This window comes from Phasianus colchicus, chromosome 29, assembly GCF_987193195.1.
Source record: "Phasianus colchicus chromosome 29, bPhaCol1.hap1.1, whole genome shotgun sequence".
NCBI lineage: Eukaryota > Metazoa > Chordata > Aves > Galliformes > Phasianidae > Phasianus > Phasianus colchicus.
Genome location: NC_143464.1, coordinates 218,574 through 238,606, shown reverse-complemented (window position 1 = coordinate 238,606; position 20,033 = coordinate 218,574). Strand labels below are relative to the sequence as shown.

Sequence of the window (20,033 nt, the reverse complement as noted above, 5' to 3'; positions counted from 1 at the left end):
TGGCCCCGAGGAGGGAAGCCGCGAGGGGGGATGATTGTCAGGGTGGGAGCTGGTTGGGAACGCGGTCATTCCTCTGTTTACTGCTCTGTGTGTTCAACGATTAAATGTTTAGCGTTCGTTTTTCAGCGCTTCTGTGTGCAGTCGTATCTGCAGCTCCAAAGACCCCCCCATCCCTGTGCCCACCGCTGGGTGAGGACAGGGCAGCTCAAATGGCCGTGTCGTAGGACTGCACCCACCAGCGCCTTTCCTTCCCCCGCATCCCCTCCCCTCCTCAGCACCGCGTGGGAAATGGCTGGGGTGGGATTCTGGCAGAGCTGGGGCGGCTCAGCCTGCAGAAGAGGAGGCTCGGGGGATCCCGGGCACGGCCATCAGTCCCCGCAGGGAGGTGCGGAGAGGACGGAGCCAGGCTGTGCCCGGCGGTGCCCAGCAGCAGTGCCGGAGGCTCACGCTGCAGCACAGCAGGTTTCCCTGCGTGCCAGCGCTGAGCCCCCAGCTCTGGTCAGTGCCGTTGGACATTTTTGCCAATGATCACGATGCAGGAGATGAGCGCATCCTCGCGAAATGCACCAGGCACCGAAAATGCACCCCATCCTAAGGCACGAGGTGCTGCTGGCACTCCTGAGGTTTGTAAGGGGCAGCGGGGGCTGTGGTCGGGGTGTCTCGAAGGGACTTTGAGGTGCTGTGGGTTCAGAATTGTATTTTTTCCTCGTTTCACACAGACGGTGGCAGTTCGGCTCAGTACCTCAAGGTGGCAGCAGGACCCCCAACAACAACGGAAACGTCGGCTCCCCAAAGCCCCGTGTATGGCTGTGAGAATGATGGAGGGCATAAGAAACGTAGAACATGCACGGGGCTTATGACGTACCGTGACACGGGGATGACATACTCATGTGTCCTTTCCATATCCTTTCAGCAGTTGGTTTAAAGCCTCCTGAGATCATACGAATGGTAAATCCCGCTTGACAAACGTGATGTCATTCTCTGACAAGGTGACCCGCTTAGTGGATGAAGGTGAGGCTGTTGATTTGGTCTACCTGGACTTCAGTAAATCCTTTGACACTGTCCCCCACAACATCCTCGTGGAGAAGCTGGGTGCCCATGGTTTGGATGGGCGTACGCTCTGCTGGGTGAAACACTGTCTGGATGGCCGGGCCCAAAGAGTTGTGGTCAATGGAGCTGAACTCAGCTGGCGGCCAGTCACGAGTGGTGTCCCCCATGGCTCAGTGCTGGGACCACTTGTATTTAACGTCTTTATCAATAATCTTGATGAGGGGATTGAGTTCATCCTCAGTAAGTTTGCAGATGACACCAAGCTGGGAGGGAGTGTTGATCTGCTGGAGGGGAGAAAGGCACTGCAGAGGGACCTGGACAGATTGGTCAGTGGGCTGAGGCAAACTATGAGATTCAATAGGGCTGAGTGTCGGGTCCTGGGGGCTGGTCTCTTCTCACCAGTGACAGGACGAGGGGAATGGCCTCAAGTTGTGCCAGGTTGGGTATCAGGAAAAACGTCTATACAGAGAGGGGGTGGTTAAGCACTGCAACTTAGAGAGAGGGAAGTGGTGTGGGACCACAGCAAGGGCCTTGCACAAGTCCAGGGAGATGACATCAGTTGCCCTCCTGTTGTCCATCAGTGCCGACACTGCATCACAGAAGGCACCAGGTGGATCAGGCACAATCTGCCCTTGGTGCAGCCATGCTGGCTGTCCTGGATCACTTCTTCATCTCTCAGCTGCCTTAACACATCATCTGGGAAGATCTGCTCCATGATCTCAAATACCTACGAGGTCGCTATGACTTGTGCACTGCGCAGGTGTAGTGTGGAAACTTCTTGCTCTGAAGAGAAGCCAGTGTAAATGTATTCTGGGAGAATTAAGCAGAATGTGGCACAGCCAGCAGAGTTAAGAAATAGCTCTTTTGTTCACTATTGCACGAGCAATCTGGAAAGCCTCAGCTGGCGGCAGCAGTGGTTGTCCAGGTGTGGGATGTGGTCCCCGCACCCTACGCCAGGGGGACGGCTGCCATCTGCTGGAGGATGGGAGCAGGGATGGTCACAGTGCCCAGCGGGGCTTGGGGCGACTCGATCTCTTCTGCGTGGCCAGGGGGATGTAGGCTGGGCTGGGGGGCCACAGGGGCTGCGCTGGGGACAGCGGAGCTGGGGTGCTCTCTGGTCTGAGGGGGAGGATGTGCTGGGGCTCCACAGCACCTAGGCTGGATGTCTTAACACATGTGGAGGCCGCTGGGGCCGAGCCCACCTGTTCTCTGCTTTGTCTGGGGCCGGCTCGTTGTCCAGATGCCATGAACCCTTGCAGGCAGCACACTGGGCTTTGGCAGATTCCATGAGGTGCCTGCAGAGAGAGGAACTGCTGAGGGCACGGGAGAGCCTCCCACTCTCCTTCCTCCCAGCACCACACAGAGTGGTGCTGGAATAAAGAGCGTGGTGGGATGGAGGTGGTGGAGCAGCTCACTGGTGTTTCTGCCTCTGCTGCTGGATACAAATGCAGTACAGAATCCTTACAAGGAGCACAGCAACAAACAAAGCAAACAAAGCAGAGTGCCTTTGGAGGAGAACATGGAGACATCTTCCACAGGGACGCTGTGCGCTTCTGCATGTTCTTCATGAGCTGCGTGTTCTTCAGCACCCGCAACCTGAAGGAACAATGGTGGTCACTGCTGTGCCTTGTGCCTGACTGGCAATCTCATCAGAGCTCTGACACTGCCATGAAATGTTGTGTTTCATTTCTGTGGCCTCCTGGAACAACGCTTCCCTGGGATGCAGGGACTGTGGGAGGAAGATTGCTGCTGCTTCTTGCTGTCTGCTGAGTGTGGTTCAGGCGGCTTTGTTCCCAAAGGACAAAGTTCCTAAGTCCCTGGGAAGCCGGTGGGAGGGGAGCAACCTCTAACCGCCAGCCACAGAACTCTGTGCATGGCCTTTACCTTGAAGTGGAGCACCAGCCACTTGAACGTCCTCTGTGTCCTCATGGGAGAAGAGCAGCATGCAGCTGCTGTCCTCCTGACACACTCAGGCTCATCCACAGGCTCTCAGTTGATCTCTTTAGAAAGAAGGAAGCAGAGTGGGACTGTAAATATCTGCTCTCATCAGGAAGATGTTATCTTCAGGAGGCACTACTTCTCAGAAGACATCAGTGTTTTCCACATGTGTAGAATGTTGGTTTCCGAGCCCTCTGGTAAACAGACAGAAATATACCCACCAGGAGCTGCATTCTCCATCGTGACTGTCTGTAGAATGTGAGAAAACCTCTGAAAATATCTTTGTCTTACCAACTTCCCTCTCTGTCCCACAGGACCTGAACAGGATGAGCCAGCTACTGAACATAGCACTCTGTTTGGTGAAGTCCACCCAGACAGACTACCCACCCCTGGGATACCAGCGGGAGTCCGGCACAGGAAGCAGCTCTGCTCTGGAGGCACTTCTGCAAGCAAAGAACCATGAGAGCTTTCCATCATACACCACAGTCTGTGTCACTGCGTGATGGCACAGTGCCATCTGAGGAACAGATGGTACCAGGGATGGTGCAGGGACAGGGCACGCACGTGCAGCTCTGTGCTCTCACTCCTGCAGGTGTGGCTGGCTCACATTAGGGCTGTGAGGTGAAAGCTCGCAAAGGAAGTAAAAAGCCATGACATACCCATGCCATCTGCTAGAGCTTCCGTCCGGGGAGCCGGCTGGGATTCTGCATCCCATTCATCTCCACTCGCATCTGTAAACAAACAGGACAGAGCAGCTCGTGTCAGACACATCCATATCCATCTCCAGATGGGAACAACGAGGGATCGCTCCACGGCACCCTCCTCTCCCTTCCACACAGCAGCGTCTCACCCATAGGTGCTGGTCCTGCAGTGGCACTGTGCTGATACACAGCAATCTGTGTGTGGAACTGTCTGGGGACGGGGAGGGGAAGAGAACTGAAAGGAGACGGAGAGGGGAGGAAAAGAGAACGGTAGGGGGAGCCTGAAAGGTTCTGTCCTGGCAGTGATTTACCTCTGCGTTCCACCTCAGGAACAAAAGCTGTGTCTGACCAGAACACTGGCTTAAAAGAACCGGTGTAGTCATCTAGAATCACAAACAGATAAGAGAAGCTCCCGTTAAATGCTGTGATCTCTTTTTCCATCAGAGACCAGAGTTGGGTCAGGTAATGAGGTGGGAGAAAGATCGAGGTTGTCAGTTCCACAGCTACAGAGTGGGCAGGAAGACGCAGGGGCAGGTTGCAAAATACTCACCAGGCCATGTGCAGCACCATCATGGACTGCACGGACCAACATTTGGCCACTCAGGCCTTACTTACTTACTTACTTACTTACCATTGCAGATCAGTGGTGGGCACAAAGGAAGGTGACAGTAAAGCACAAGAGGAAACCATGCAGCCAGAAGTTTGCTCTCATGAAGTTGAGAGTCCTGCTCCACTTTTTGCCAGGCCTGCATTCTTCAAGATCACAAACTCCACCAAGGCATGTCAGCACAGCCCAGGCTGCCTCCAGTCTTAGCCTCTCTAACACTCTCCTCTGCATTGGTGAGCACCAGGTCTGGTAAGGCTTCACCTCGGGTTGGTCCATCTATTTCCTGGACCAGGAGGTTATCCTTGACAGACTCCAGGAATCTCCTGGATTGTCTGCCACCCGCTGTGCCGCTCTCCCAGCAGGTATCTGGGTGGCTGAAATCCCCCATCAGGACAAGAGCCTGTAAGCACAACACCTCCTGCAGCTGAAGCAAGAAAGTCTCGTCAACAGCCTCCTCCTGATCAGGTGGGCTGTAGCAGACCCCAACCACTCGGTGCCCTTTACCGGACCGATCCTTGATTTGACCCACAAGCTCTCGACCTGATCGTGGCTGTTCCTCAGACACAGCTCTTGGCATTCAGTCTGCTTCCTAGCGCAGAGGGCAATTCCCCTCCCAGCTAACACTGCGTGGGATGTTTTGACACTGGATCTGATGTCAGCCAGCCTCTTGGGCTGGGGTTTGTGGCTTCGGGACTGGGGTTGTGGCTGGTCCGAGCCTTTCCAGCTGTGGCTTTAGGCCTCGGGGACAATGCCAGCCTCTCTACCTTTCAAGCTGTGGCTTTAAGCCCTAGGCTGGTGCTGGCCTCTCGGGCTGTGGCTTTAGGCCCTGGGCTGGTGTAAGCCTCTCAGGCTGTGACTTTAGGCCCTAGAGCTTGAGCCAGCCTATAGCGACGTGCATTTTAAAATGGCTCATGGAAGTAAATGAAAGCAAGAGAATACGGGGCTGTGCTGGGTATTTCTAGAATTGGAATAGAGACAGGAGAGCGTGCTCAGCCTTGTGTGGTTGGTTGTACCCATCAGTACCAACCACAGCTGAAATTGTCTTTACATCTTTGTTAGGCACTCTTCTGTCTGCCACTTTAAGTCTCTGTTTTTTGGAATGCAGGGATCGTCGTTGCCAGCTGAACAGCACCACCTGCGATGACCCATCAGACTGAAGATCCACACCTGACACCGGCACGTGGCTGGATCTACGAGTGCTTTGCTGTCTGTCCCTCTTTCCCCATTTTCTGCCTTTTCTCTTTGCCATCTCTTATTTGACTCTTTGTTTACCTCTACCGCTTATTCATTGCAATTAGCCCATTGGCCAGTGTTACCTCCAATTGGTTGTTGCTGGCTGTTAAGAAAGCTCTCAATAAATGGATGTGTATTATTCCTCTGAGTTTGGATGACTCCATTGCAGTAGTGACCCTTTGCTGACCAGGGGAGGCGCGACTCAGGAGGTGGACAGAGATTCACCCCCTCAAGACACACTGAGTGGGACGAGACGTAGCTAGGAGGAGAAATGGGATGAGCAGTGTCCCTCTGCGCACAGATGTCTGCTGCTGCGTCTGCACAGATCTCTTGTGCTCAGTGGAGTTTGTCCATGAAGGCTGCAGCAAAGAAAAAGTGTCTCTGCTAGGGAGTCCTGGAGAGGCATAGAGATGCAAAACAGGAGAAATGAAAACTAAAAGCAGAAGCCCAAGGCCAAATGCTGCCAAGCAGCATAACCCCAAGAACAAAAGGCTGCACCCCTTTAGCAAATGCCTGAACCCAAGGCCCGAAGATTTAACTCCTTTAACAGAAAATTGCACCCCAACACCAAATGGCGCACCCCTTTCACAAAATCCTAACCGCAGGACTGGTGGCTTTAGACCCCTGCCAACAATTTATGGGGAGAGCAGCTTCAGGGAAGGGAAGACTGCAGTGCACAAGGGATGTGAAGTGCCAAGGGTGAAAAAAAAGCTCTCAGGTTCTCTGCTCTCTGACCTGGAAGTCTCGGATGGGGAGCGGAATAACCCCCCCACAATTCAGGAGGAAACAGAGTCCTACTGTTCCACCTGGACTGCCACAAGTCCGTGGGGCCAGATGAGATTCATCCAAGAGTGCTGGGAGAGCTGGTGGAGGTGAAAAGCCAAGCTGCTTTCCATCATCTGTCAGCCTTCCTGGTCAACTGGAGATGCACTTTGGCCACAACAACCCCAGGCACCGCCATGGGTGTGGGGCAGAGCAGCTGGAAGTCAGTGTAGAGGAAACGGACCTGGGGTTATTGGTTGACACTCTGCTGAACACGAGCCAGCAGTGTGCCCAGGTGGACAAGAAGACCAACGGCATCCTGGCCTGTATCAGAAACGGTGCTGCCAGCAGTGCAGGGAAGTGATTGTCCCTCTGCACTCAGCTCTGGTGAGGCTGCAGCTCGAGTGCTGTGCTCAGTTCTGGGCCCCTCACTGCAAGAAGGGTCTCAGGGAGACTTCACTGCCCTCCGTAACTCCTGAGGGAGGCTGTGGTGAGCTGGGGGTTGGTCTCTTCTCTCCTGTAACAGTGATAGGATGAGAGGGAATGGCCTCAAGTTGCACCATGGGAGATTCAGGCTGGATGTTAGGAAATATTACTGCTCCAACAGAGTGGTTGGGCACTGCAATGGGCTGCTCTGGCAGTGGTGGAGTCACCGACCCTGGAGGTGTTCAAGGAACATTGAGACGTTGTGTTGAGGGACATGGATTAGTGAGAGCTATTGGTGATTTCAACCTCAGTGACTGTGTGATTCTGTGATTCTGGATGGGGGATTGAGAGGGGACGTTGGGGGGGGATGAGGATCAGAATGGCGGAATAGGAGGGGTGGGACGGGGGAAGGGAAGGAGGAAAGGGACCCTGGGGGTCAGAATGGGGATGAGGGGGGAACTGAGGGGGGCAGTGAGGTGGGGGGTGGAGGAGGACTGCAGGGATCAGAATGGGGAACTGTAGGGAGGAGGGGGCTCCAATAGTCAGATGGGAGGGGGACCACAGAGGAGGGTGTGACCCTGGGGTCACAAAGAGGGACTGGGGAGGTTGTGTCTGAACCACTGGGGGGGGACACAGCACCTCCTGCCACCAAGCAGAGGTTCTGAGCGACACAGAAGCCCCACGGGGCCAAAGCAGAGCTGCATGCGGCCCCCGGCTCCCTTAAGCCCAGTCCGCTCCTCGGTGCCCCCCCCAAACACCCACCTGTAGAAGCTGAGGCGGCGCATACTCCCCATCTGGAGTACTGCCTCCAGGTCTAGGGCCCTCAGTACAAGGAAGGCAGAGAGCTGTTGGAGAGGGTCCAGAGGAGACCCTCAAAGATCATCAGAGGGCTGGAGCACCTCCCCTACAAAGACAGGCTGAGGGAGCTGGGTTTGTTCAGTTTGGAGAAAAGAAGGCTGCGGGATGAATTCATTGCAGCCTTTCAGGACCTAAAGGGAGCCTAGAAACAGGAGGGGAGACAGCTCTTTGAAAGGGTAGATAACAGCAGCACAAGGGGAAATGGTTTGAAGTTGAGGCAGGGAAGATTGAGGTTGGATGTCAGGGGGAAGTTGTTTGCTGTGAGAGTGGTGAGGTGCTGGAACAGCTGCCCAGAGAGGCTGTGGATGCCCTGTCCATCCCTGCAGCTGTTCAAGGCCAGGCTGGATGGGGCCCTGGGCAGCCTGAGCTGGTATTAAATGTGGAGGTGGAGGCCCTGCCTGTGGTGGGAAGGTGACAGAGATGATCCTTGAGATCCATTTCAACCTGGGTCATTCTGTGTGATTCTGTGATTCTGTCCTGGTTCTATCAGTGCTCCATGCCATCCTGCAGGCTGTTGTGCAGAGCGCAGTGCTGTGGAGCTGTGCTTCCAAGCTCTGTGCTCTCCAGCACTCTCATGTGAGTTCCGCCTCTCCCAGGAATCTCCTGTTCCAAGGAACCTCCACTGCTCCCTTGCTCTGTGTGCGCATATGTGTGCAGAACCACACACCGACATGCAAAGACTTCCCCGTGCATTCACACACCTGCAAGCACATCCTTACACAGCCCTGTGTGCACGCTCCATCCATGTGCGTGCAAATGTGAGCAGAACCACACAGCCACGTGCAAAGACCTTGATGCACACACCCACGTTCATGTACACACATGTGCAAACCCACCCCATTGCACACCCACATGCATGAAGACACGAGCGCAGCTCCAGCCTTGCACACAGACACGTGCTGTGCACACTCTGATGTTCAACACCATCTCTGCACACCCCGTATGCACACATACCTGCACTCACAGCTCTATGACCAAATGCCGATTGCATGGCACAGCCAACATGCAGACGGTGGGAAATGTCAGAAGGAAAGATGTCCTGTTATGCTAATTCAATCTCCTCTCTTTAATGAGGGCACTGGGGCACAGCTGTAGCCTCATCTTGAGATGTGGGTTGCTACAGGATTCCTCGTTTGGACGCAGCGGGGTTAACCAGGAGCCACAGTCTGAGGGACACTCCTCATGTGCTCTGGAGATGGAAGTTATGCCAGGAGCAAAGAAAAGACTTTCACAGACAGCACAGGGGAGGAGTTCCTGGGCCAGGCAGTGACATGCAGAGCAGTGTCCACTGCCCTGGGATCTGCGTGTGTCCCGTTCCGCAGCAATGCAGAAGGGCTCAGGGTGCTGCACTGTGGCACAGCTCACTGAGGACACTGGGTTCAGCAACACCAGGTGGGCTATTGGGGTCCTGGACTTGTGATGGAAGTCCTGCCAGGGACTGTGGGGGTCTGCGAGATCCAAGGGATGACCCAAGGGGGTTAGGGAGGTCAGAAGGAGGAAATAGGGGGGATCTAGGGGAGCCCAGAGCAGGGATAAGGGGTGCTGCTGGGGACTATGGGGCTCTGTGAGGTCCCAGGCTGGCTGTGGGAGAGGTGCACCAGGTCTGAGGAGCTCCTGGAGGAGTTATGGGGCTCTGTGGCGGGGTGTGGGGGATATACGCCCATGGGATGGATATGACAACAGAGCCTGCAGGAGCACAGTGCTGTCCAGGAGAAGGCAGGATGTGCGCTGCAGGTGGGACACTGGGATAGGGGGACACAGAAGGAAGGTGGGGATGTGAGGAGTGGTTTGAGGTAAAAAGGGGGTTGTGGGGCAGTGTTGGAGTGGATTTACTTCTTCCTGAGAGGGGACTGGGGGTCCCTGTGGCCCAAAGGTGGGGCCATGAGCCATTACCCCACACGAGCCATAACCCAAAATGACTACATAACCCTGTACGTGCGTGACCCCATGGCTGCACCTGACCCACGGCCCTGTGTGAACCATAGCCCCACACCACCCTGTGACTCCCTGACCCTGCCTGCCCCCATCACGCTGCGACCCGCTGCCATGTGGCCCCAGAACTCTGGGATCCCTGCCCCCACCTCACCCCCACCATCTAACTCCATGTGACCCGTAACTCCATGACACCCCATCTAACCCTACCATCCCATCTGGCCCCATCACTGTGAGCCGGAACCCCATCTGACCCAACGTCACCCCACAACTCTGTGACCCTGCAGGACCCCCACGTGACCCACTACCCCGTGTCCTCACCCCATGTGGCCATAGAACCAGCTGTGTGTGGGGAAAAGGCATCTCCACCTCGGGGTGGCGCTGCCCCAGAGCTGCCCCGAAGAAGACATGGGCTGGGCTGCAGCCCTACGTCTCGGTTTGGAGAGCTGGGAACTGGCCGAAGGGGCCAGAAGAAGGACGTGAATGCTTCTGTAGGGAAATGCCTGTCGCAAGGTTTGGTGGGCAGGAAGCTTCTGTTTCTCTAAGTGGACGGGAACAGAACAAACCGATCCCACTGCGACTGGGGAAGGGACTGGAGCCAGGCTGATGGCAAGGAGGGATGCTTGAACCAGGAATGGAGCTGGGATGGACTGAAGCAGATCAACTCCTGAATGGGGACATGGGAGAAGAAGTCCAAGTCAGCTGCAGAATGAACACAGAATTCCTTACAAAAAGGCGTCCCAGATTGGGTCAGTTGGAGCAGTAGGGACAGTGGTAAAGAAATTTGGAACAGTTGCTGCAACGACCCCGAGAAATGGACAAAGAACTCTGACAGCAGCGCAGCACGGGGAGGAAGGATTGCATGGTGGTGCAGAAGAAGGATGGAGAACATCAGCGGTGGAATTCCCCTTTTCCGTAGCGGTCACCCGCTGCTACGGGACTCTGCAAGAAGAAGCTGCAGCCTGCCGTGGTCAGCATGGCTGTGTGTGGCAGCTGTGTGCTGCTGGAAATCATCTGACCTCTTACGGTTTCAAGAGTGGCAGAGAAAGTATTCTACCGTCTGCAGGGATAGCACAAGGTAGGATCAGAGTGACAGAGTGCTGTTGCTCAGCAGACAGATGCTGAGCAGAGCACAGCAGGGCCAGGACATTCTGACCAGGGTCAGGTGAAGACTGCACACGAGATAAGGCACAGGTGCAGGACGGAGCCTGAGACACAGCAAATGCAACAGCTGTAAGAAATCCTGCCTGCCTGTCTGCATAGAAAAGCACACAATAACCCAAAAGGAACAGGTTGGCCGTAGACCTCATCTGGAAAAACAGCAGAGCAGATGCGTGGCGTAGACTGTGAGCCTGCAGTCCCCAGCCAAGAGGGAACAGGCAAGCAGGGACTGCCACGGGAGGAGAGCTGCAGGAGCAGAAGGAACTCACGCAGCAGCTGCGCCTTTTGTCCCTCACCACGAGGAGGGAGAGTGCAGTAATGCCATAGCAATAACGGACGAGCTTTGCTGCTGCACCGAGAGCTGTGCCTGACGGAACGGCAGTGATGAGAGCGTTTCTCGCACACCCCGCAGGCACCGGGGGGATCTGCTGGGATGTGGGGAAGCCCTGCAAAGTTGTGGGACGGCTAAAGAACACCTATGGGAGGACCCCAAAGGGGCACTTTGGGGCAGCTACGGGGCAGAGCCACACCAAGGAGCTGCCTTTACCCAACACACAGCTGGTGGTGGAACTGCTGCTGGCCACGGGCTGTGGGCAGCGATGGGGCTGTTCTGGGGTGCTCTAGGACGGCTCTGGGGCTGCTACGGGGCAGCTATGGGACACACCCACAGCTCAGTGGGGCTGACGTAGCCCCACACGGAGCTGGCGGTGAATCTGCTCCAATCATGAAACCTCTCCCAGAGCCCCCCACTGCCCTTTTGAACCCCATCTTGCCCAGCAAGACGTGGGCAAGGTGAGGGTCAGGGGACGTTACAGGCAGCTGATCCACAGCGGCCCCAGAGCCACCCTATAGTACCCCCTGAACAACCCAAGAACAGACCCATCACTGTCCACAGCCTCATCTGCGGTTATGGTGCTCACAGGGTTATAGGTCATGTGGAGCCTTGGGGTCACGCCAAGTGATAAGGGGTTATGGGGGGTTATGGATCAGGGCTCCACCTTTGGGCCACAGGGAACCCCAACCCCCTCTCAGGAAGAAATCAAGAAATGCACTCCAACACCGCCCCTCATCCCCCATTCTCACCCCAAACCCCTCCCCACGTGCCCCCAGCCCCCCTACGTCCCCATGCCACCCCACGTCCCCACAGCCACAAGTCCCACCTTTACCTCACGCGTTACCTTCTCCTGCGCAGCATTCCGCTCCTGCAGCCTGTGGCCCATATCCCCACATCCCCTCATGTCCTCCCATGTTCCTGTGCCTCCATATCCTCAATGCCCCCCACATCACTTTCACCCACATCTGTGCCCTACACCTGCTTCAGCTCCGCAGCAGTCACCCCAGCCCCAGCACCGTATGGTTGTATGGGACCTGAAAGGAAAAGGGGGTGAGGAGCGACCCCAGGTGGGCTATTGGGGTCCTGGACTTGTGACGGAGGTCCTGCCAGGGACTGTGGGGGTCTGTGAGATCCAAGGGATGACCCAAGGGGGTTAGGGAGGTCCGAAGGAGGAAATAGGGGGGATCTAGGGGAGCCCAGAGCAGGGATAAGGGGTGCTGCTGGGGACTATGGGGCTCTGTGAGGTCCCAGGCTGGCTGTGGGGGAGGTGCACCAGGTCTGAGGAGCTCCTGGAGCAGTTATGGGGCTCTGTGGCGGGGTGTGGGGGATATACGCCCATGGGATGGATATGACAACAGAGCCTGCAGGAGCACAGTGCTGTCCAGGAGAAGGCAGGATGTGCGCTGCAGGTGGGACACTGGGATAGGGGGACACAGAAGGAAGGTGGGGATGTGAGGAGTGGTTTGAGGTAAAAAGGGGGTTGTGGGGCAGTGTTGGAGTGGATTTACTTCTTCCTGAGAGGGGACTGGGGGTCCCTGTGGCCCAAAGGTGGGGCCATGAGCCATTACCCCACACGAGCCATAACCCAAAATGACTACATAACCCTGTACGTGCGTGACCCCATGGCTGCACCTGACCCACGGCCCTGTGTGAACCATAGCCCCACACCACCCTGTGACTCCCTGACCCTGCCTGCCCCCATCACGCTGCGACCCGCTGCCATGTGGCCCCAGAACTCTGGGATCCCTGCCCCCACCTCACCCCCACCATCTAACTCCATGTGACCCGTAACTCCATGACACCCCATCTAACCCTACCATCCCATCTGGCCCCATCACTGTGAGCCGGAACCCCATCTGACCCAACGTCACCCCACAACTCTGTGACCCTGCAGGACCCCCACGTGACCCACTACCCCGTGTCCTCACCCCATGTGGCCATAGAACCAGCTGTGTGTGGGGAAAAGGCATCTCCACCTCGGGGTGGCGCTGCCCCAGAGCTGCCCCGAAGAAGACATGGGCTGGGCTGCAGCCCTACGTCTCGGTTTGGAGAGCTGGGAACTGGCCGAAGGGGCCAGAAGAAGGACGTGAATGCTTCTGTAGGGAAATGCCTGTCGCAAGGTTTGGTGGGCAGGAAGCTTCTGTTTCTCTAAGTGGACGGGAACAGAACAAACCGATCCCACTGCGACTGGGGAAGGGACTGGAGCCAGGCTGATGGCAAGGAGGGATGCTTGAACCAGGAATGGAGCTGGGATGGACTGAAGCAGATCAACTCCTGAATGGGGACATGGGAGAAGAAGTCCAAGTCAGCTGCAGAATGAACACAGAATTCCTTACAAAAAGGCGTCCCAGATTGGGTCAGTTGGAGCAGTAGGGACAGTGGTAAAGAAATTTGGAACAGTTGCTGCAACGACCCCGAGAAATGGACAAAGAACTCTGACAGCAGCGCAGCACGGGGAGGAAGGATTGCATGGTGGTGCAGAAGAAGGATGGAGAACATCAGCGGTGGAATTCCCCTTTTCCGTAGCGGTCACCCGCTGCTACGGGACTCTGCAAGAAGAAGCTGCAGCCTGCCGTGGTCAGCATGGCTGTGTGTGGCAGCTGTGTGCTGCTGGAAATCATCTGACCTCTTACGGTTTCAAGAGTGGCAGAGAAAGTATTCTACCGTCTGCAGGGATAGCACAAGGTAGGATCAGAGTGACAGAGTGCTGTTGCTCAGCAGACAGATGCTGAGCAGAGCACAGCAGGGCCAGGACATTCTGACCAGGGTCAGGTGAAGACTGCACACGAGATAAGGCACAGGTGCAGGACGGAGCCTGAGACACAGCAAATGCAACAGCTGTAAGAAATCCTGCCTGCCTGTCTGCATAGAAAAGCACACAATAACCCAAAAGGAACAGGTTGGCCGTAGACCTCATCTGGAAAAACAGCAGAGCAGATGCGTGGCGTAGACTGTGAGCCTGCAGTCCCCAGCCAAGAGGGAACAGGCAAGCAGGGACTGCCACGGGAGGAGAGCTGCAGGAGCAGAAGGAACTCACGCAGCAGCTGCGCCTTTTGTCCCTCACCACGAGGAGGGAGAGTGCAGTAATGCCATAGCAATAACGGACGAGCTTTGCTGCTGCACCGAGAGCTGTGCCTGACGGAACGGCAGTGATGAGAGCGTTTCTCGCACACCCCGCAGGCACCGGGGGGATCTGCTGGGATGTGGGGAAGCCCTGCAAAGTTGTGGGACGGCTAAAGAACACCTATGGGAGGACCCCAAAGGGGCACTTTGGGGCAGCTACGGGGCAGAGCCACACCAAGGAGCTGCCTTTACCCAACACACAGCTGGTGGTGGAACTGCTGCTGGCCACGGGCTGTGGGCAGCGATGGGTCTGTTCTGGGGTGCTCTAGGATGGCTCTGGGGCTGCTACGGGGCAGCTATGGGACACACCCACAGCTCAGTGGGGCTGACGTAGCCCCACACGGAGCTGGCGGTGAATCTGCTCCAATCATGAAACCTCTCCCAGAGCCCCCCACTGCCCTTTTGAACCCCATCTTGCCCAGCAAGACGTGGGCAAGGTGAGGGTCAGGGGACGTTACAGGCAGCTGATCCACAGCGGCCCCAGAGCCACCCTATAGTACCCCCTGAACAACCCAAGAACAGACCCATCACTGTCCACAGCCTCATCTGCGGTTATGGTGCTCACAGGGTTATAGGTCATGTGGAGCCTTGGGGTCACGCCAAGTGATAAGGGGTTATGGGGGGTTATGGATCAGGGCTCCACCTTTGGGCCACAGGGAACCCCAACCCCCTCTCAGGAAGAAATCAAGAAATGCACTCCAACACCGCCCCTCATCCCCCATTCTCACCCCAAACCCCTCCCCACGTGCCCCCAGCCCCCCTACGTCCCCATGCCACCCCACGTCCCCACAGCCACAAGTCCCACCTTTACCTCACGCGTTACCTTCTCCTGCGCAGCATTCCGCTCCTGCAGCCTGTGGCCCATATCCCCACATCCCCTCATGTCCTCCCATGTTCCTGTGCCTCCATATCCTCAATGCCCCCCACATCACTTTCACCCACATCTGTGCCCTACACCTGCTTCAGCTCCGCAGCAGTCACCCCAGCCCCAGCACCGTATGGTTGTATGGGACCTGAAAGGAAAAGGGGGTGAGGAGCGACCCCAGGTGGGCTATTGGGGTCCTGGACTTGTGACGGAGGTCCTGCCAGGGACTGTGGGGGTCTGTGAGATCCAAGGGATGACCCAAGGGGGTTAGGGAGGTCCGAAGGAGGAAATAGGGGGGATCTAGGGGAGCCCAGAGCAGGGATAAGGGGTGCTGCTGGGGACTATGGGGCTCTGTGAGGTCCCAGGCTGGCTGTGGGGGAGGTGCACCAGGTCTGAGGAGCTCCTGGAGCAGTTATGGGGCTCTGTGGCGGGGTGTGGGGGATATACGCCCATGGGATGGATATGACAACAGAGCCTGCAGGTGCAGGGGGAGAGGAGGGGCCTGGTATTGGTGTCAAGGGTGCTGTCAGGGAGTGTGGTTTTCTGTGAGTTCGGTAAAGAGCCCTGGAGGTGTTAAGGGAGGTCTGAGGGAGGAAATAAGGGGGTTCAGTGGTAGTTCAGTGGGCGATATGGGGTGCTGCTGGGGACTATGGAGGTTTGTGAGGTTTTTGGCCAGCAATGAGGGAGGAGTACCAGGTCTGAGGAGGTCAGTAAGGGGCTCTGGGCTCTCTGGGGGGTTGTGGGGTGCCTACGGGGTCTTGCTGGGGAAATACTGAGGGAGCTATTGGGGCTCTGAGGAAATTGCGGGTGGTCTGTTATGGGAAGGTAAAGGATTAGCTTGGGGGAAGCAAGGAGCAGCCTGGGGGATGGAAGGGACACCTACGAGAATGCAAGAGGAATCCGGGCTGAGGCAAGGGGACAGGTAGGGGAAGAACAGGGGAACGTCCCAGTAACTGAGTTCTTCTGTTAAATCCACGTCTTCTGCTTCCTGACGTAGCTGCAAAGCTGCCAGAGGAGCTGCAGTCCTGCTGCCCATCTCCTGCCTGTGTCAGAAAAAGCTGCATGTTAGTGGGGTGCAACTGCCATTAAAATGCTGACTCCATAATTGCAGTCACAAAACCATCACCTTCACTATCTGTTACAGGCAGACAACCATGGCTTTGTACAGGAACCACTTGTACAGACCAAGGGAACACCTTCACTGCCTTAGGACGTGAGTTACAGAGGAAGAGCCCCAAAGCCATCCTAAGGCTATCAAGCCACTGACTTTGGAAGCTAAACACACCCTCTACTTCAAGAATTAGCTAGACAAATCAGTGCACCTTGCTGCTGGAGAGGGCTGTGCTGCATCTTCTGCTGCCATCCTTGAGCTGTCATCGCGCTGCCCATCCACAGTGCACTTTGAGGGGCAGCAACCTTGCAAGAAAGAACAGAGAGCAGAGAGTTCTGCCTTGCATTTCCTGCTGGAACACAGAGATGAGCCATACAGCCCTCGCTCTCTGAACGCACACCTCTTCTCTTACCAGCTTTCCATTCCTGCACAACACTGTTCAAACCCTTCCTCTATCTCTCCCTTCAAAACACAATGCACAGCCTCTCCCCAGCGACGAGCTCCAGGCTGTTTAATGCCTGTGCCATCATCGGGACCTGCAGAACAAACCTTGGGGTTAAAAGGTTTGATTAGACAAGCACTCTGTCTGGCAGAATTCACCATCTTAAACACTTCAAAGAAGCGACTTCTTGAAAGCCCTGAATCTGTGTGACACATCAGGAGATGCTGAACTAAATCCGCAGCCTTCTCAAAAATGGAAGGGCTCTTCAGAACCAGCTGGAGGGGGAACACAGAGGTCTGACATCTTTGAACAAAACCAGGGCCACAGACACTGAGACATACAAACACAGGGAAATCCTGCATGCACGCAGATCAAATGGCATTACAGATCAACACTGCTTTACCTCGTCCGCACCAACAGGCTCTGCAGTGCCCCAAACGTCTGTCAGTGGCAGTCTGTGAGGAACGGCCCTGCAGAACACGCAGAGTCACGCGGGGTCTCCTCCTCCTGCTCCTCCAGACGCCGCATTCCTTCCTCTGCCACACAGAGCTCAGCTGCTGCTGCTGCAGGCAGTGCTTCCCGTGTCTGCCCAGCCTAAAGCTATCAGACAGCGTTAGCGGATGCCTGGTGCTCACATACAAGCACAAGTGCTGGTGGAAAATCACCGCAAAGCACAGATGGAGTGGCTGGTACCCTGCAGTGAGCAAAGGCTGAGATGCACAATGTCCTCACCTGCTTGCTTCTTGGAAGTGGAGGATCAACAGCAGCTCCTCTTGTGATTAAGTCCTCCAAAAACCTTCTTCTTTCTTCCTGATCAGGAGACTGGATAGTGAAACCTTCTCCAAAGTCATTATTAAACAATTTCCGTACCTGAAGCCCAAGGAGAAAACATGTTTCAGATTTAAGGCCACAAAACAACCCTACTCTATTCCAATACAACTCCAATTCTGATTTAAGTTTCATGACTGGCATTTCAGCCACCCTGTTATGGATAGGTTAAAGCCAAGGGGAAGGGGGAGGGGGGCAGGGGAGCCTTCTAGCCCAACATCCCCTTATAGCCCACCCTATCACCTTATGGCCCCACACAGCCCAAGATCAGCTCTATAGCCCCTCCATAGCCTCTCACAGTCCCCTATATCCCCACCACAGCTCCCTCTGTCCCATATCCCCCTATACCCCCAACATAGCTCACATACAAGCAGAAGTGCTGATGGAAAATCACCGCAAAGCACAGACTGAATGGCTGGTACCTTGCAGTGAGCAAAGGCTGAGATGCACCTCACTGCTTGCTTGTTGGAAGTGGACGTTCAGCAGCAACTCTACTCATAATTAAGTCCTCCAAAAACCTTCTTGATCAGGAGACTGGATAGCGAAACCTTCTTCAAAGTCATTATTAAACAATATCTGTACCTGAAGCCCAAGGAGAAAACACGTTTCAGATTTAAGACCACAAAACAATCCTACTCTATTCCAATACAACTCCAATTCTGATTTAAGTTTCATGACTGGCATTTCAGCCACCCTGTTATGGATAGGTTAAAGCCAAAGGGAAGGGAGGGAGAGGGGGGGCAGGGGAGCCTTCTAGCCCAACATCCCCTTATAGCCCACCCTATAGCCCTCCATCACCCTAGGGTCCCACACAGTCACTTCTGGAACCACGTCTTCCATTCACCCCCTATAGGCCCACATCTCCCTATATTCCCCCATTGCCCCTCTCAGCCCCTCTACGTCCCCCCCACAACCCCTTATTGTATAACAACCCTCACTATAGACCCTCCCCAGACCACTATTATCCTACAGACCCTCCCACAGCCCACCACAACCCCCTATAGTTCCATTAACCCTTTAAAGGGAGGGGGGAGCCTTCTAGCCCCACAACCCTTATAGCCCACCCTATAGCCCCCTATCACCCTATGACCCCACACAGCCCCTTATAGAACCATATCCCCCATGCACCCCCTAGAGCGACATATCACCCTATAGTCCTCCTAAAGCCCATCCACTGCCCCTTATAGTCCCATATCCCACTAGAACTCTCCTACAGCCTTCCCACTACCCCTTATAGGCTCCCCACAGAACTGTATAACTTCCCCAATAGCTCCATATAGCCCCCCAACATCGGAACTATATCCCCCCTCCAGAGTCCCCCAGTCTTCTATATCCCCCCATATCCCCTTATAATCCATCTATAGTCCCCCCATTTTCCTATAGCCCCATATCTCCCTATAGCCACAATAAAGCCCCCTATACTCCCATATCCCCCTATAACACTTTTATAGCCCATCCAGAGCCCCTTATGATCTCCCCGCAGAACTGTGTAGCTCCCCAAATAGCCCTCTACAGTCCCATGTCCCCCCAGCTCCCTATAGCCTCATAGCACCCTATATCCCCCTAGAGCCCCAAAACCCTCCCTAAAGCCCCCCAGTGCCTTATAGCCCCATATCCCCTTATATCCCCCGCATAGTCCCCTCTTCTCCCGTATATCCCCTATACCTCTTCTATAGTCCCCACAGCTTTCTATAGCCCCAAATTTCCCCTGTAGCCACAATAAAGCACCCTATAGCCCCACATACCCCTATATCCACCCCTGAAGGCCCCCCAGAGCCCTATAGCCCCATACCCTCCTATAACCCACGCAGCCCTATATCCCTCTCCAGCCCCCCTAAAGCCCCCTAGAGCACCCAATAGCCCCCCCAACCCCATATTCCCCAACATTCCCCTCACAGCTACCTACACCCCACATCCCCCGATATCTCCCCACATCCCCCTACACCCCACATTACCCTATACCCCCCTCCCATACCCATATTACCCCACAGCCCCTCTGCAGCCCCCACAGCCCCTAAACTCCCACATCCCCCCGTATCTCCCCCACCACCCCCGTACCCACAGCCCACCTCAGCCCCGGGGGGCACCGGGAGCAGCGCTGGAGGGCTCGGAGGCATTAGGGTCGTGCTGCCGGATGCGGGCAGCAGCGCTAAGGCGGTTGGGGCCCCGAGTCCTTCAGCCGTCCCAAATCCCCGCATCCCACGGCAGAGGGAAGGGCGGGGCGCGCGGTTCCTCTCCTCTCCCCGGCCCGGAGCCGTTCTCCCGCACACCTCCGGCGCCGCTTTCCTCAGCACCGCTCCCGTCGTGCCGCGGTTCCGTCTCGGTGCTGCCCGGACAGCTCCGGCGCGCTGCGGCTGCGGATGCGGCTGCGGGGCCGTCGGTGTCTGAGAGGAAAGGCGGTCGGCTCCGAGCCGGAAGCAACGGCCGCTCCCGCGCTCTGTGCCTCAGCCAATCGGAGCTGGCGGCGCTGCCGCCGACCAATCAGACAGAGATCAGAGGCGGGCCGGAACTGCCGCTGACCAATGAGAGGCCGGGCGCGGGGCGGATCGGCTGTTGGTGGGGGCTCGGGGTGGTCTCTATTGCCATCGGGGGTGGGATTGGGATCGGAATTGGGATTGGGGACGAGGGATTGCGACTGGGATGAGGGATTGAGATGGACAGG

The 20,033-nt window shown here is 56.0% G+C and overlaps 1 long non-coding RNA gene and 1 pseudogene across 6 annotated transcripts; one reads left to right on the top strand and one right to left on the bottom strand.

Moving 5' to 3' along the window:
• The first annotated feature begins 919 nt into the window (after positions 1-919).
• Positions 920-5,670, top strand: LOC149914408 (uncharacterized). Of its 6 annotated transcripts, XR_016460359.1 has the most exons (5): positions 920-1,011; positions 3,303-3,844; positions 4,329-4,529; positions 4,656-4,761; positions 5,402-5,670. It is a non-coding gene; the product is annotated as an uncharacterized LOC149914408 (long non-coding RNA). The 6 variants fall into 6 exon arrangements; XR_016460361.1 differs by having other exon boundaries at positions 3,303-4,529; positions 4,659-4,761; XR_016460357.1 differs by having other exon boundaries at positions 3,303-4,529.
• Positions 5,671-8,617: 2,947 nt separating this feature from the next.
• LOC149914407 (uncharacterized) lies at positions 8,618-19,532 on the bottom strand (annotated as a pseudogene).
• Between the last annotated feature and the right edge of the window lie 501 nt (positions 19,533-20,033).